Source organism: Eufriesea mexicana, unplaced genomic scaffold (genome assembly GCF_001483705.2).
Source record: "Eufriesea mexicana isolate 0111107269 unplaced genomic scaffold, ASM148370v2 scaffold2645, whole genome shotgun sequence".
Classification (NCBI taxonomy): domain Eukaryota; kingdom Metazoa; phylum Arthropoda; class Insecta; order Hymenoptera; family Apidae; genus Eufriesea; species Eufriesea mexicana.
The window spans coordinates 915,724-931,757 of record NW_016910703.1 but is presented as its reverse complement, the minus strand read 5'-3'; positions in this window follow the sequence as shown (position 1 = coordinate 931,757).

Below are 16,034 nucleotides of genomic sequence, written 5' to 3'. Positions count from 1 at the left end.
ACCAGATCTTACTAACCACACTTTGTTAGATATCACTTGACATTTCAGCTACTTTGAATAAGTATAGGAATTACTGACTTTTCCCGGTTCATCGACTGACGTAAAAGGACTATGGCACGTCAATCTTGCAATGGATATTTACATGGGTGACTTAAACATGAGTCACAGCGGCCTTAATAATCATTTGATATGCCAAAGCGGCCAATCATACCATACCAGACAATACCAGACACCCAATGTTCGAAAGGAACTATTATAGAATATAAGATAGATTTCAGATGCTATATAATACGTAGCCTTACTAGTAGTCTCTCGTAATAAAGATACGTTTGGATAATATCGAATAACAGTAAGAAATTGTAGCTATTGGGACTTCTAGCTATTCGTGCCTAAAACAAGTAAGATCTCGAGACGTGAGAAGAGGATTAGCCTACACATGCAGTTCTGTGCACAAGATAACTCTATACTTTAGCATTCTTAGCTGAGAGATCCGTAACCAACTCAAGTCACGGTCAATTCTCACATAGTTTACATGAAAACGAAGGCAATGTTGCTGAACCAATGACGTTCACGGAAACATGCCCCGCCATGCCGTGGGTCCAGCAAGGCCTAGGAGCAGGAAACACCGTGTCTCTGCCTCATGAGATAGAAGCCAAAATGGACAATCTCATGAGGTCTGACCAAGGCACGTTTGTGTATCCGCACTACACAAGACAATTACCCTACTTGTCTACGGCCGCACACCACTCAACTTGGCACTGAAAGCAACATCAGCCCAACGACATCCTAACGAACCCGTAGCGTGATCGATGATACACAGTGATTCATGAGTTGGGAAAAGCGCCTTATGGAAGTATGGAATTATTAAATACAAGGGAATGGATCACAAAAATTTGGAATTGAGATTTAAATTCCTTAAATAAAAAATATTTTCTAATTCTATAAATAGTTTAATTATTATGACAATATTCCTATGATAAAAACCTCAGATACACAAATATTCAAAAATATTTTAGAGATATTATGAAGGATTAATTAATTCAATAATATCAAATGCTCTTTTATTAATTGTATTATAGAAATAATTAAAAATTAATACTTAACAAATAATTAAATAAAATATTCAATGTTACTAAATGATTATAAATAATAAAATTTTACTGTATATTTGTTCTAATAATATTCTAGTATTTATAATAAATTAGTGAGAAATTATTTAGAATCGAATGATGTATAAACTAATTAATGATGGCTACTACAATAGCCACCAGGAAATAGCTAACGCACGATGACCACCCTATTCATCTTCTGAATCGATCCTGAATAAAGTTTTATCTGTCCCATTTGAAATCGGATTATCAAATGCGTTTGAGTTCTTATTCATACTTATTCATAAAGTACTTACAGTATTTGCTTGGAAGCCGAACTTCCTAAAGAAGAAAGTAGCTGATATTACCCGAAGGAAGGATTGTGAAATATATTTGAGATGCGATTGTTATTTATATATAGAAAACGCGTATAAACAAATAAGACTAGCTTGTGGGACATTTGTCGAACGAGTAACGAAGCTAACCTGACCACACTCGACTCCAAGAATTACCGTAATAACATTCAACCAGCATTTGACACTTTGGGATACGCTAAGGCGGTCATATGTAATTTAAAGTGTTACGGGCAAGTTCGGTCGCGGCTTATAGACGTGTCGTCTTGTATTGTGGCCTTCCGGGTCGTAACACGTCGCTGGTAATATGGCACACACATAAATTTGACCGTACTTGAACCCTTCGGCTGCAAGTGTTACGAGTCGCCCATACTACTTGCCCATGAACACGCGTCGTAAGTTCCCCGTGTCTTAAGTGGACCAAGTCGGCCCATTATCTCAGTTTACGTCACGGTCTTTTATAGTTCAATATAGAAACTCTCTATAGGGTATAATCGAAGCCACAGTGAACTCGCTAATTGTCTGCATGGAACTCAATGATATGAGGTTTCGATTACAAACTCGTTTTATGAGTTCATTGAATTCACGAAACCTTCTCCTACTATCAAATTTATAAAGTCTCAAAATTATATTTTCTAGAAATAACGCCATGTTTTAACATAGAAACATTAATTTGCAGTATACACAGGAGACAAGTACTGTGGCAAATACTAAGTATGTATAATAATTTGCTAGTGTTAAACTGATGACAATGAAGTTCGGTTCGTATGACTTTGACGATAGTGTTCTGCTAGTATACTAGTACATTGATTTTTCAGAGAAACAGGTAATTAAGTAATTACTACTTCTATTTAAAGAATAATCATGACGCTATTAACCTAATCCAATATTTTAATAAAAGAAGGGTCATATACCTTCCGATATTTCCTAGGAATTGCTCAACTGTATTATTCGTTTTAAATTCTGAACAAGTCCGGCTTCTCGATCTAACTGACGATCTACAGGATCTCGATGTATCGTTGAATCGAGTAAAATTCAGAGTGACACATAGACGTGCGTTCGTTAAATAAATTATTTTATCCCACTTATACTGAAACCATGCCATGACTAATTGGGGAATTGACGATGCAGACAATCAAATTTCTCACTCAACGCAACGACTGCTTTGTTGCCTGTTTGCAACTGGATATGACAGAACATTTTGTTATGACATGAAGATTTTATAATTTAGTACGAGCTTTTATAACACGGTTTTAGCTATTAAAGAGTACAGACACAGAAATAATCGGCCGAAATGCGTATTACCAGTGAATACGACGGTATAAATAGAACGGATTTAATAAACACTGAATATTTAAAAACTTACACGACTAAAGAATTTCTATTGGAAAGTTTAACGCTAATTGTTAGCCATTAATGGATGTTCCCGTTTGTTACTCAGTTCTTAAGTATAAGAATGAAGTGCTCTATTGTTTCGACTTTTGTTTCGATTTATCTTCCGACAGCGTTCCGTCCTGCTAATGAGCATTTATGTCTGAACGGTAAGAATAAATTGGAGCCATATGAAATTGGCACGGTCATATATTCTACGTCGTGCAAAAGCAAAAGCTTGCCCCAGCTATAAACAAATCAATGGCCGACAGCCATGTTACATTACAACAACGACCGAAATTATCCCCTCCCTTCTTCAACCACCCCCAAAACATTTCTGTTTACCGGATACAAGCGTTCTAATTATTTACACACCTGCAATTCACCGCGATATATTTTGTAATAAAACGCTAGCCGAGCACAACAATATATTTCCGTAACTAATGTATGCTTGGATTTTGCTTCGTAGCATCGTTTCCCCAGAATCGATGTATAATATCCCGTTCGCTTTCGCCCTCTTTGTTCTCTCCATCTCAGTTCTTCGTTTTATTTTATTTCACCGTACTTCATTTCGTGCATTATCCGAGGACACATGCACTTCGAAATTTTTATGAATTACCCGCCGTTTGAATCGTGTTCAAGTGGCTATTGGTATCCGATACGAACTACGGAACCCATTAAGCCTTGAATCAAGCGTTAAGCGCTGTTCATCGATTACGGTTGTTGGAATCGGATCGTAACGCGTTTGTCTTTTCACTTTCGTTAAACCTACGTGTAGATTTACCACGCGGGGACGCATTACGCGCATGATATCGTGAATATCGTGGATTGGAAACACGCAAAAGTAAGTATGTATACATTCACATCTTCCAAGTATGTATACATTCACAAATTTATATTCACCTACGCCATTTATATACTGATAAGAAATGATTAATACTAAACAGCAGATTGCGTCACAAATATTCTGCTTTTTTGGTTATTAAAATATCTATCGTTTTTCATTCATTCGAAAAACTTCGACTTAATAAGTTTACAGGGGTTGTTTATTTATATTAAACAAGAAACGAATAACATCCTCGGAGCTATAATCTCTAACAATTAAAATGTCAGTGCAGCTAATAGATAACAGGAACAAGTAGAATAATGACGTCTACATGAGTTTAGATTTAAGATATCAAATTGATATTAGGATACGACAAGGGAAGATTTACGAATAAACAGAGATGTTTAAACCTAAGTGCTAAACCCGACACATTTGGATGGATGATCTATCACACGATCGACATAGTATGACTAAGTACCTCATAAACTATTAACGCAATACGCCTGAAACCTCAGTTAAAATCAGAGATACTCAGAACTAATCCTGTGAGAGATACAAGTTTCTGCAGTTCTTCGAACTTTGAGCTACTAACATCATTACATTCATTAGCACGTATTATACATTCCTTGTTACCTGTACAGTAAGACATTATCTAATAAAAGTTAAATGATATAATATCTAATGGAGTATCGACAAGATAGTGACAGGGCTTGTTTTGATGACCAGTACTCGCCACGCTGGTTGCACTTGAAATTGCAAACGATGCATCAGCAATGGCCATAATTCATTGTTTCCAGTAAGTTTATTATCGTTTTCTGGCCGCTTCTCACGAGCCAACACGCACGCGAGGCACGCGAAGTCCGCGACGTGGATCAACGCCGATATTCACGGCGCGTATAAAACAAATCGCGATCGAAGGTAACGAATGAGGATGCACAAGCTTTGCTGAATATCCAGGGATGACGTAGAAAGCTATCCAGGATATTATACGTGGACCTTTTTGAACATGCAACCCAGAATGACCGATGGTATCGCTTGGAATCTTGATAGCATTTTGGAGATTTATTTTATGCAGTTAGTTAAGTGGAGAAATCCATTTTTATTAGAGTGGAAGTTATAATGATAAAGTGAGAAGTACGCGTTGGATTATACATTGAGGAACATTTAGAAAGTTGGGATTAATTGATTATTCAATTTGAGAAGTAACTAATACTAAATTTTATAGCGATCGTAGGGAAATATTAAACTAGATTATTATCAAATTAATAGTACATTTGTAATGCTCAGTAGTAAGAAGAAATTAAACACAAAAAATCAAAAGAACTATTGAACTATCATAGCTGGTAGAAGCATACCTAATGAAACTATAATAGGATTCGAAACTAATTAATAAAATGATGTAACAGAATAAAATAGTTATATTTGTAGGAATTTGTTTGTTTTATTATACGAAGAAATAAAATATAACTTTTAGAAAGAATATTGTGCAGATTAGGATAACACATTAAAGGTTCATGAGCATTTAATATCCTATTTTCAGAAACATTTATCAAGAACTTCTAATGTACAAAATGGCCGTTGGATCATTATCTTCGAAAGAATTTGTAAATACAAATAGTACAATTTAATGATCTCATAACCAATCATCAGATCATAATTAAATTCAATGTTCTCAAAATAGGAACAATTCTTTTTCCAACCAGAATTTATTCTAAAACAAATAACTACTCTTGTAAAGATTATAATGCTAGTCTTACTGCATCCTGCTCACCGATATACATAAATCAAATATCCCAATGTTAGTGGAATTGGGTAGAAGATATAGGTTACGTCATCCAGTTCGTTACATTCTGTACCCATCCCCAGACCCGTTCCACCAGCGAAAAACTATCGGATCTCCGTGTTCGATATATACGAATTCTTTGCCTCTTAAGATTTACTTTGTCTCTTTCTCCGTAGGTTCCCGGTGCCACGTTTCAGGGGGCCGTTCGTCTTGCTCAGTGGCCGTTCTTTCAGCGAAACGGTACCACCCCCAAAGCCGCCCTTTCCGTCGAGAGCATTCTTTAAACTTTCCTCTGCCTCCGTAGCATTCACTTCGCATCGATTTCGACGTTCACGCTTCGATGCGTCTTCTTCGCCCAGGGATGTTACCTATCGTTTTGCCCCCGAGTCCGTTGCCGCGTCCGCCACCGCGTCTACGCGATCGCGCCTTCAAAATGCCACCGTTCCGACACACCTCCCCTTTTCCACGGGAAAACTTGAAAAATGGTTCTGCTTACCGCGACACTTTTCAACCCCCATTCGAACGTGATCTCGTATACAGGCCACTGTCTTCTTAACACCGGTTGTAGAAGCATCCTTGGGTGCTATCTCAATTGAACTACCGAGTAATTAAGTATGCAGTTTGTACATTACTATGAATCAATAATTCCCATCAAGTAATACAATTTTAGTGTATATGTTACATACTAATGATGCTTAAATATAAGCCCGTTTATAAGAAATTTAAGTAGATAATTTTATCTGTGCAGCAAGTGTCAATATGAAACATAAATACGAAAAGTGATATTATATAATAATATATCTATACAATATTCAATATTATTCGATATTCAATATCCACTTCAATGCATTTGAAATTCTATTCCCTTGACCGAGTATTTCTCAATTTTCCCACAGTTATAAAATCAAATATTACTTTCTTCCTATTGCAAGAGATTTGAAACGTTTAATAATTTTATATTACAACTAGCTATGTCTCAAATTTATATTTATATCTTATAATGATACAGCATAGGTTGCTATATATACTAATTTTCATTTTATTTCCTAAAGCCACGGCTGTGCTTCATACAATCGCTCAGCAGTATAATCTAATATATAACCTAGGATCCAATTTGAAAAATTATTTAAAAAATTTTACAGGTTGGACTGTGCTGCTAAATTTTTGAGGGAATTGCAAAATTATAGACATGATCTAAGGTAACGCTTATACAATTTCTTTCTGTAGCACGCGAGGGAGCCATATTAAAGAAATGTGAACTGCATAGAGAAGAGAGAAACATGGTATTCAACTTCATTGCCGATGGTTATAATTCTTACGAGAAAATTCTTTAAAAGAAAGGATCATTTAGTACCTCTTTCACACCTCAACAATTTGACTTTCTTCATACTACACAATTTAAATATTCTTCAATATTCCTTAATACATCGTAGCTTATTTATTCGTTACCGCTTAATTATATTTCAAGGTAGTATCATACTGTACTGTACCGAGTATAATATATGTATCACAATTAGTTACTATTACATTGTATACTATACGATACACAGTATGTCTCGTAGTTTTTCCGCCAAACTATGAGAAATTAAACCAGAGGAGAGGGAGGGTGTGATTGTTTAAACGATTCAACTGTTTTTCAATTACAAAAATATTAACTAAATAATTCTTATTGAGCTTATCAGGAAAAGGAACATCTATTTGATATTCAAGTAATACTATTTAAGTCATTCCTTTTAAAAGTATTACCCTATTTACTGAACTGAAATTGTTTTTCTTTTAAGAAAAAAAATAAATGGTGATCATAAACATCCATATACAAATTTTTGATATAGTAAGTGAAAATGGAAAAAATTAAATAACATATTTTATAGAAAAATATCGCGTAACGTGAAGATGAAAGTAAATTTGAAAAATACATAAATCAATTTTCGATCGAAGATCAGATTAACAATTGATTCTTTATTAGTTTAAAGTCAATAGTCAATAGATCGATACATACACGTATTGGAAATACAGTTCACAAGAATTTAGAGAAGAAAGGTAACAACGTACAATAAATTCTTCTGCTTCTCGAGAGCTTGCGTCAGGAAATGAAGCGCTTCCGTGGGCTGTTGCGAATTCCACGTGAAAACGCATAATGTAATACCACCTTAAGGTGACGTTGTTCCAAGCACTATGTCAGGTTAAAGTGTTTTTCCGGATACCTCACGAATAATCTTGATTTCAATAAAATTATTGCAAGAGAAACGTTTTTGAAAAAATAAAAATAATCTTATACGCAACATTTTTATGCACTGAATAACCAAGGATAAAACTTCTGGAGAAGTTATTTAATTTTTATTATAATCAAATTTTAGACATACATAGGGATAGAATAATACTAAACACAATGAAAATGTATAGTTGCTAAATTGTAAATGAGATACTTAATTAAAATTAAAATCTGCTAATACTATTGGCATAAATTTTATTATAAACATATGTTGCTGTGTTACTAGACAGAATGATAAATCTTTCAAAATGAATATTATTCCAACTTTCTTTTCGTTGCAATGTTTATTCGAAGGTTCTGCATTTCAATTTTCCGATCAAAGGTTTTAAATCTTTAACTGACATGTTTGAACCACAAATGCGTACAGTAATTTAAATTAGCTCAGCGAGTTTGGAAGTATAGAGTTTTATTTCGTATTCTACACTTTACACAATGAAGATTATTAGACTGTTTCTTCGTCATGTAAAATGTGGAATACAAAGTATAATCACGTATCTCAAAACTGACAATCAGTAGCTTAAGCTAAACCGAATTTTATCGAAACGAAATCTGAACCTAAAATACCATAGTCTTCATTTCCAATAATGGCTTGCAAAATTTCTTCAAGTACTTAAATTCCAACGAGTTATCCATCTTTCAAAGGGGCACGTAGTACGGACCTTAACATTTACAGCCGTAAAAACGAAACCATTGTAAACATTTGAGGAGAACTTCCAGTAACCGTTGTACAAGGGATGAAGAAAGAAGAACGAAAAGAATGAAGACACGAGAGGAGCGAGAGAAGAATGAAGCATCCTCTCTCCGTTTTATTTCCGTTTACAGTAATTCGCGGGAAAGACGAGGTGTGATGTTATACGAAGAAATCCACATCGTACAACAAAGAATTAAAATAACCCGAACAGCAAATGACTTCACGCATTTTTCCACATCTTGAAAAGCGCCGTAACACAAAACGAGATTTACGACTCTCCGATCACTCGATTCACCGGTACAATGGAATCTTATTATCATCCAGAATCGAAAAAAGAAAAAGAATGATTACTTTCTGTGGGTCTAATGAAATGTTTGGCCTCTAGTTGCAAATGTTTATGGTGTTTCCGACGAACGATGGAACTAATCGCGCACTATCGCACAGGGGCAGGTTGCTTATAAATCGTTTCAATTATTACTGTGAAATATCAAGTTGGTTCAGACTAAAAACCGATTGTTCTGTCTGGAACTATAAATCGCACGTAGTATGATTTACGATATGGGGATGTGATAATGACTATTCGTAGATACAGTTATATTTCTCTGAATAAGAAGAGGAAGTAATGTTCTTGGGCCGAGGTAGTACTGACAGTGAGTATTTAAGTACTTCCTGAACACAGCAATGGGTGTATCACGCCGTATTTTGAATGATAATATAAAGTGTATAAAACGATAATTGATACAGATTCACTGCCTACCGTTCTATTGCGACTTTTGAACCTTTTCGTACACTATTACTCGAATATTCTATAGCAGAAGTTCTGTTCGTTTCTGCGGAACAATGTTGTAATTCATTGTAAATTCTTATTTCGATTAAAAATTGATTAAATATTAAGTATTGCCGTAAGGCGACTACTGATTGGCAGTATATTATTATAATATAATATCATTATAATAACTCATTACCATTACTAAGTGTATCATTACTGCAAAATGAAGTTAAAACATATGAAATAAATAGGACATAATAATAATAAATAGAACATTTAATAATTTTTCCATAATAGGCAAGTGCTAGAATTTTCTCATTACAAGCTTCTTCCTAACATTCACTTCCGTCATTGCAAAGGATCAATACAAGCCACTATTATCAGAGTTACATTCACCTCAATCTTTTCCACACCTTAGTCGTATTACGCATTGTATTTCCGTGCAAGGACTAAGGAATCCCATTACACCAACATCCTCGAAAGTAAACGATTCATTACACTGCGGTCTATAGCCTTGTTATTTTCGCATAAAGCAATGGAAGATACTTCCGCAGGGCACGTTTTACGCACTCGCTTTCTATACCGCAAACGCGCATCATTGCAAGCTTCATCGTAGCGAACGCAATAAAGAACCGCTGTACCACCGTCATGGTAACGCTTTTCTCTAACGATTTCAGCGGTTCCCCAGGAATCCTTGTCATCCTGCGTCTGTTTCGGCGGAAGCGGAACCGCGTTGAATGATGAGCGCGCTACAGTGCAATCGTTGCGAGGCAACGGCGGGATCCATAAACTCGGCGGATATCGTCGTTCGTTTCTGGAAATTAGAGTCGCAGTTTTGAGTACCGTAAAATATTTATGGGCTTTAAATGGTTGTAATTTAACAGGAAGGTGGCACACGTATTCCTTTGATTTGAATTATGCAAGATCGTGAAAGTCGAGTAAAATAGTATGCATCGCGTTAGTTTCAGTATGAATTGAATTTCGATAAAAATGGGTACGCCAATTTGGATATTATGACAACTTGAGTGTATCGCATAGGATACCTCAAATGTCCTTTTGATTGGATATTGTCAGCTGCTCGGACTGAAGAATCGAATAAAATCTTTGATACTTCTTGACTGAGAAATCAGGGGTTTTTTGATGTTCTCGATTTGATTAAGCGGAGAAATGTACAAAGAAAACAACTTCAGACAGTTTTAACGAGAAGTTTAGGAAAGTCGTGACAAAACTGAGAGTTAGATAATATTAAATGCAGAAAAGTTGTTATTAGTTATAGGGAATATTTCATGAAAAGCAAAGAAAGGGCAAGAAGATAATTTATATTGATTTTGGGACTTTCTGATAAAAAAGAATAGTTGCAAGGATAAGAACAGAAATTTTTTTAAGCACTTGAGAACAATCTTGTCCCCAATTGAACAGTTTTAGATGTCCTTTACAATTTGATACGAAAATATATATTCCAGACAGAACAATTATTGTATTAGAATATCATTTTACACTTTGTCGTATTAAAAACAAATATTTCGCAAGTAGAAATAAATTTTATCGTACCATAAAACCGACTATCGCACGAGAGGTCGTTCAGCCACGAAACGCTCTAAATTAATTTCTACGAGCGATTCGTTTAAAATTCCTCGAACCGCTTAAGGAAAAGACCAGCGCAGCTACATAGACGGTCTCGGGGTGTTCATCGAATTACAGTTAAAATCAATGAGCTCGATCGTTCTTTCTGGCTTATTTGGCCATGACCAGATCGGGTGGTTTCTTCTTCCATTCCCGTGCCCTTCTTGCATAAATCCCTCTGGGAAGGATCTAAATTACCGCACGTGCACGGTAATTACTGCAGGATTCGGCAGCGCTACTGTGTTCACGTTGGTAAACGGGCTAGTATAGAGCTAATAACCGGCCCTCCTCCTTTTCCCCTCACACGGAAATTCCCCTCCTCCTCTCCAGTTAGATCGTCCGCGATTTCTCAACCGTCGTTGTTGCACCCCTCTCTCTCTCTCACTCCTTCTCCCTCCCTCACTCTCTCTCTGCCTTCCTCCCTCCCTCCCTCCCGCCCTCCCTCACACACCCCTTTGTTCTCTGTTCTCACCACCCAGAAATCTCACTCGCTCTCTCTCTCTCTCTCTCAGACTGAACGTGGTTAGGATCGTGATGACCCGTGGTTTCGAAGCTAACCGATAGCGATAACTCTAGGAAAAGGCCGCGATAGATTTTCCCTCGGTCCTCACCCGTGTCGTCATTATTCCCGCGCTTCGTCGTGGTCAATATGCTCGCGTTACAGGGTAACTTTAGTCCCTACTCCATCCTTGGATAATCCTCGAAACTTTTATCGGATTCCCGTACTCGAATCGCGTACCCAGACACTCGGAGAGTGTTTCGGTGTAAAGTGACGATACGGAAGAACGAACCGATACGCAGGAAAGGAATCGTATGGCACAGCAACGCCATCGCGCCATAGGGGTCTGTTGTGAGCGCTTCGCGAAAATCTTTTTGCGGATACCCTTTCTATTAAGTTTCCAGATCTAAGTGAGACGTAGCTGAGAGATCGGTTACGCCCCGTCTTTGATTTCGAGATGTAAATTGAAATTCGATCAGCAACTACGTACTATGTATTTGGCTAACTTGAAAGCTGAAAGCCGAACGCGTGACGTGATTGCTTGAGTTAAGGCCAACCCAGGCTAGATTATGAGAGATACAGTGCATGGGAACAATGTGCGAGGTGAAAGGCTACCTCTGCCATCTAATTCAAGTACCAACCATTGCATTACGAGTTTCTTTTGAGGTTACTGTCTGGTTTCGTTTACTTTTTCAACTGATTTCGATAATATCGTGGGTAAGATTCATTGCTAAACTTGTCATATGTCCTTCTTTAGGAATTCTTTAGGAATAACAAATTGTTTACAACGTATATTTAAAATACAAGTGGAAAAATTACTGAATTATAGGCTATTGCTAGTATATATAACGTATTTGTGCAAAATTTGCATAAAGTTGATAAACTGCTACATTTATTGTTAATAACAAATTCAAATTATTAATGACAAATAGTTTGCAACGTATATTAACGATAAAAGTCAAAGAAGTTAACAAATTAATAGCTACTATTTAAACAAACAACGTATGCATGTTAAAATGTCTTCGCAACTCACAAAAAGTTAATAAATTGATAAATTTATTGTTAATAACAAATTGAAATCATTGATTACAAATATTTTGCAACGTATATTAACGATAAAAGTCAAAAAAATTAATAAATTATTAGCTACTACTTAAACAAACGACGTACTTTTGTTAGAATGTATTCGTAACTTACAAAAAGTTAATAAATTAATAAATTTATTGTTAATAACAAATTAAAATCATTGATAACAAATAGTTTGCAAGGTATATTAACGATAAAAGTCAAAAAAGTTAATAAACTGTTAGTTATTACAGCGGAAAAGTAACTTTTAAAGGAGTCGGTAAAGTTCGGAAATTTTCGCCGATCTTCGGCTGGCCGCCGCTATATAAGGGGCCCGCGTGCAGACTGGAGCCAGTTGTCGCTTCGATTTCGGAGGGTCCGCGTTAATATTTTTTCTTTTTGTTTCAGGTTTTAATTATCTTTCTTTTTCAGATTCTATTTCTTTTATTCTAATTTTCATTGATTGTGCATTCGAGTATTTTGTACAATATTCGAATGCTTCATCGTTGGTTTATTTGTTTATCATCGTTGGCTAGATCAATGGCTATTCAGTGGCCATTGTCCACTCTCTTAAATAATTTAACAATAATTTCTTCTTTCAGGTTCTAATTATTTTTCTTCTTCCAGATTTTATTTCTTTCATTCTATTTGTCTTTGTTTCAGCATTCGAGTATTTCGTACAATATTCGAATGCTTCGTCGTTGGTTTACTTATGTCTCATCGTTGGCTAAATCTTTCCTTTCACAAATTTTACGACTTCCGTTCGGTTTGTTTTCGTTAGAGCGTTCGAGTATTTCGTATAATACTCGAGCGCTTCCTCGTTGGTATGTTTATATCTCACCGTTGGAATGTTTCTGTCTCGTAGTTATGTTGCTCAGGTCTCGTCGTTGGCTTGCTCGTTCCATTTGGTTATTAACCTTGATGGTTTCCTCGTACTAATCCCTTTCCTTTCAGCTACATATTAACAATAATATATTCTGTTTTAGCTTTTAGGTTTCTCAAGATTCTGTTTGCGACACATCAATGAACGATGCGTGCGTTTACTTTTAAGTAATCATAAGATAGATCCATAGACTAAGTATCATGTGCGCGCTATCTGTACAAAGGTAAGCTACCTAACTTGGAGCGAAATTTATAAATTCTCTATCATTTTCTTATCCCCCTCGTTTAGCAAATAGAACATAATTGTTCTCGCGATAATCGCGATCGTTCGTAAGTACCGACTAGCCTACGCGACGTGCTCTCGTGTACTCGATAAGTACATGCTTCGTAAGTCATCCTCACGACTCGTCTCCGACACTCATTTCCAGTCACTGTCAATCTCGTCATGCATCGGGTTCCAGGGTGACCCCCTCGGATCAGTGCGTCTTCTGACCTCGACGGGGCGGTCCGCTGCCTAAGTCGTACGCGACTTGGGCTCGGGCACATGCTGGCTGACGGACTAGTACCATCTACGGTTAGACCACAGGGATGATTAAGTTCTACCCCGTGTGGCTGGGATGCGAAGTGTCTGTCTTGGCCGGCAACCGCCCAGCTGGGCCCTCCTGTTGACACTAGAAGTTTCATTGGTTCAGGGACTAACCTTGGTCCACGTGTAAGTCTTGACGAGTGCGACAGTGACTGGAATTGAGCTAGGCTCGATCGGGAGGGTGCCGAGGTATAAAGTTATCTCTGTACACAGGAGTACATCGCCTAGGCTAGTCGGTCTTTCGAATAATCGCGAACTCGTTCAGGCGCGTCGTGATTTTCTATTTGCTCGCGTGTTTGATATTTCAGTCCCTATTTTTATGGGAACTTGAAAATATCTTAGCTTTGCGACAGTAGAGTTATAGTATACCAAATCGAAGTACCCTTTGCAAGGCACAAAATATAATAAAGTGTCAGTAGAGTCAATTTAACTTAGTTCGCTCCAAGTTAGGTTAAGCTACCTTTGATACAAATAGCGTCAGTAGGATGCGCCACTAGGGTGCATGTCCGGGTCTCGATGCGTAGCCACCTCCACGTGGTGAGACCTGGTAATTGGAATCGTTTTCCAAAAAACAATCTTTGGAAAACGATACCAAGCTAAGTGCTACGCGCAAAGTTTAAGATATTTGTTGTCTCTTGTAAATTTTCAAAGTTCCTTTTGAACTTGATTGATTTTCCTAAATTCTACAGCAAAATTTCTGTTTTTTCTTTCTTGAACTGTTATATGGTACCTGCATTGCATTTTATACTCGCATACTGCCGAAGCTAAAGAAGCGAGCAATGACTGCTTGACCATTGGAAAATCTCATATACAAGTTACTGACGAATATTTTACTTATCCAATCGAACTGAAAGCTGTTTCAACAATTCTGTTCCATGATTTCTTCATCAGGAAAGCATACAGAATACGACGCTATGAAGCAAATTCGTGTCAGATAATGAACTTTTCTAAAAATGCAAGGTTAATGAATAAATAGTATGTTTGGCGGCCTTTTTATTAACCTTGATGATAAATTATAATTATTCAAAGATACAAATAATTATAAATATGAACATTGATTAACTCGGGATATCCTCATCTAACATTGAAGACAAGAATGAATTTCCTAACGCTTTTAGTTTTTATGTAATACTTCATTATAGTAAAAAAGCGTGCATTTTTAGGGAAACAGTTTTCGAAAACTGAGCGTAATAAGGTAATTTGGATTCTGGATATGTTTCCAGAAAGGTAAATTCTACAAGAATTATCCAATGGATATTACATATTAAAATTCGTGTTCACAATATTATCAAGCGGTATTTAATTTTGCACATATTAATGAAAATATTTTCCCCTAATATCCGTGTGCAAAGTCAGCTGTATGATATATTTTACATGTATATGCCTTAATGATTCATATGTCGATAATTTTGTCTCCTAAATAAATATATATGTCAAGGATTTACGCAGTGCGAGAATGAATTAAGACTTACAAATAGATTTTACTCGTATATATCCCTACAAAATATACGAACAGAGAATATAGATACCACTAAAAAAGGATCTAAACTGAGTGTGAAATTTCAAAGGAAAAGTGACTGAGCAAATTTTTTTCCCGGCGCGGCACTTACTCCTTTAACAATATTTTCACACCTTTGAAAGTAACAGGGATATCTGAGTGCACACTTTTATCCTACGCATTTTTTTCCTGCATATCACGTGAAGAGATACGTCACCATTGTTGACAAGAAATTGCATTAAACTTTTAACACTGATATTACATTTTAATCAATGCTGTGTCAGAAATTTGTTGGAAAAGTAACGCCTGCATATTCAATAGGTCTTTAAAATTGAAAAGCATCATGGCAGGATGCGGATTTTTTTTATAATGTGAGCAATAAACATACGGCTAAGCCTAGACAAATATTGTAATATGACAGTAACGAATTAAATACATCTGAAATAATGAAAATTCTAATAAATTCTGTTTCACTTTTTTTTAACTTTAATAATTAGGTAGAAATTGAATAAATTTAAAATTGGTCAGATCGTTGCACGATAAAGAATGTTCTCTAAATATACATATTCGTAAATACGATAACTTTAATGTTACAAGAATAAGATTCGTAACACTGATAGTCGCGAGTTTTGTGAGTCTAAAGCTATAAAGCTCTTTTTCCTGAACTAAGATCAATTATTTTTAAGTTTAAAATTAGAAAAATTTATATAATCGGTGCATTTCCATCA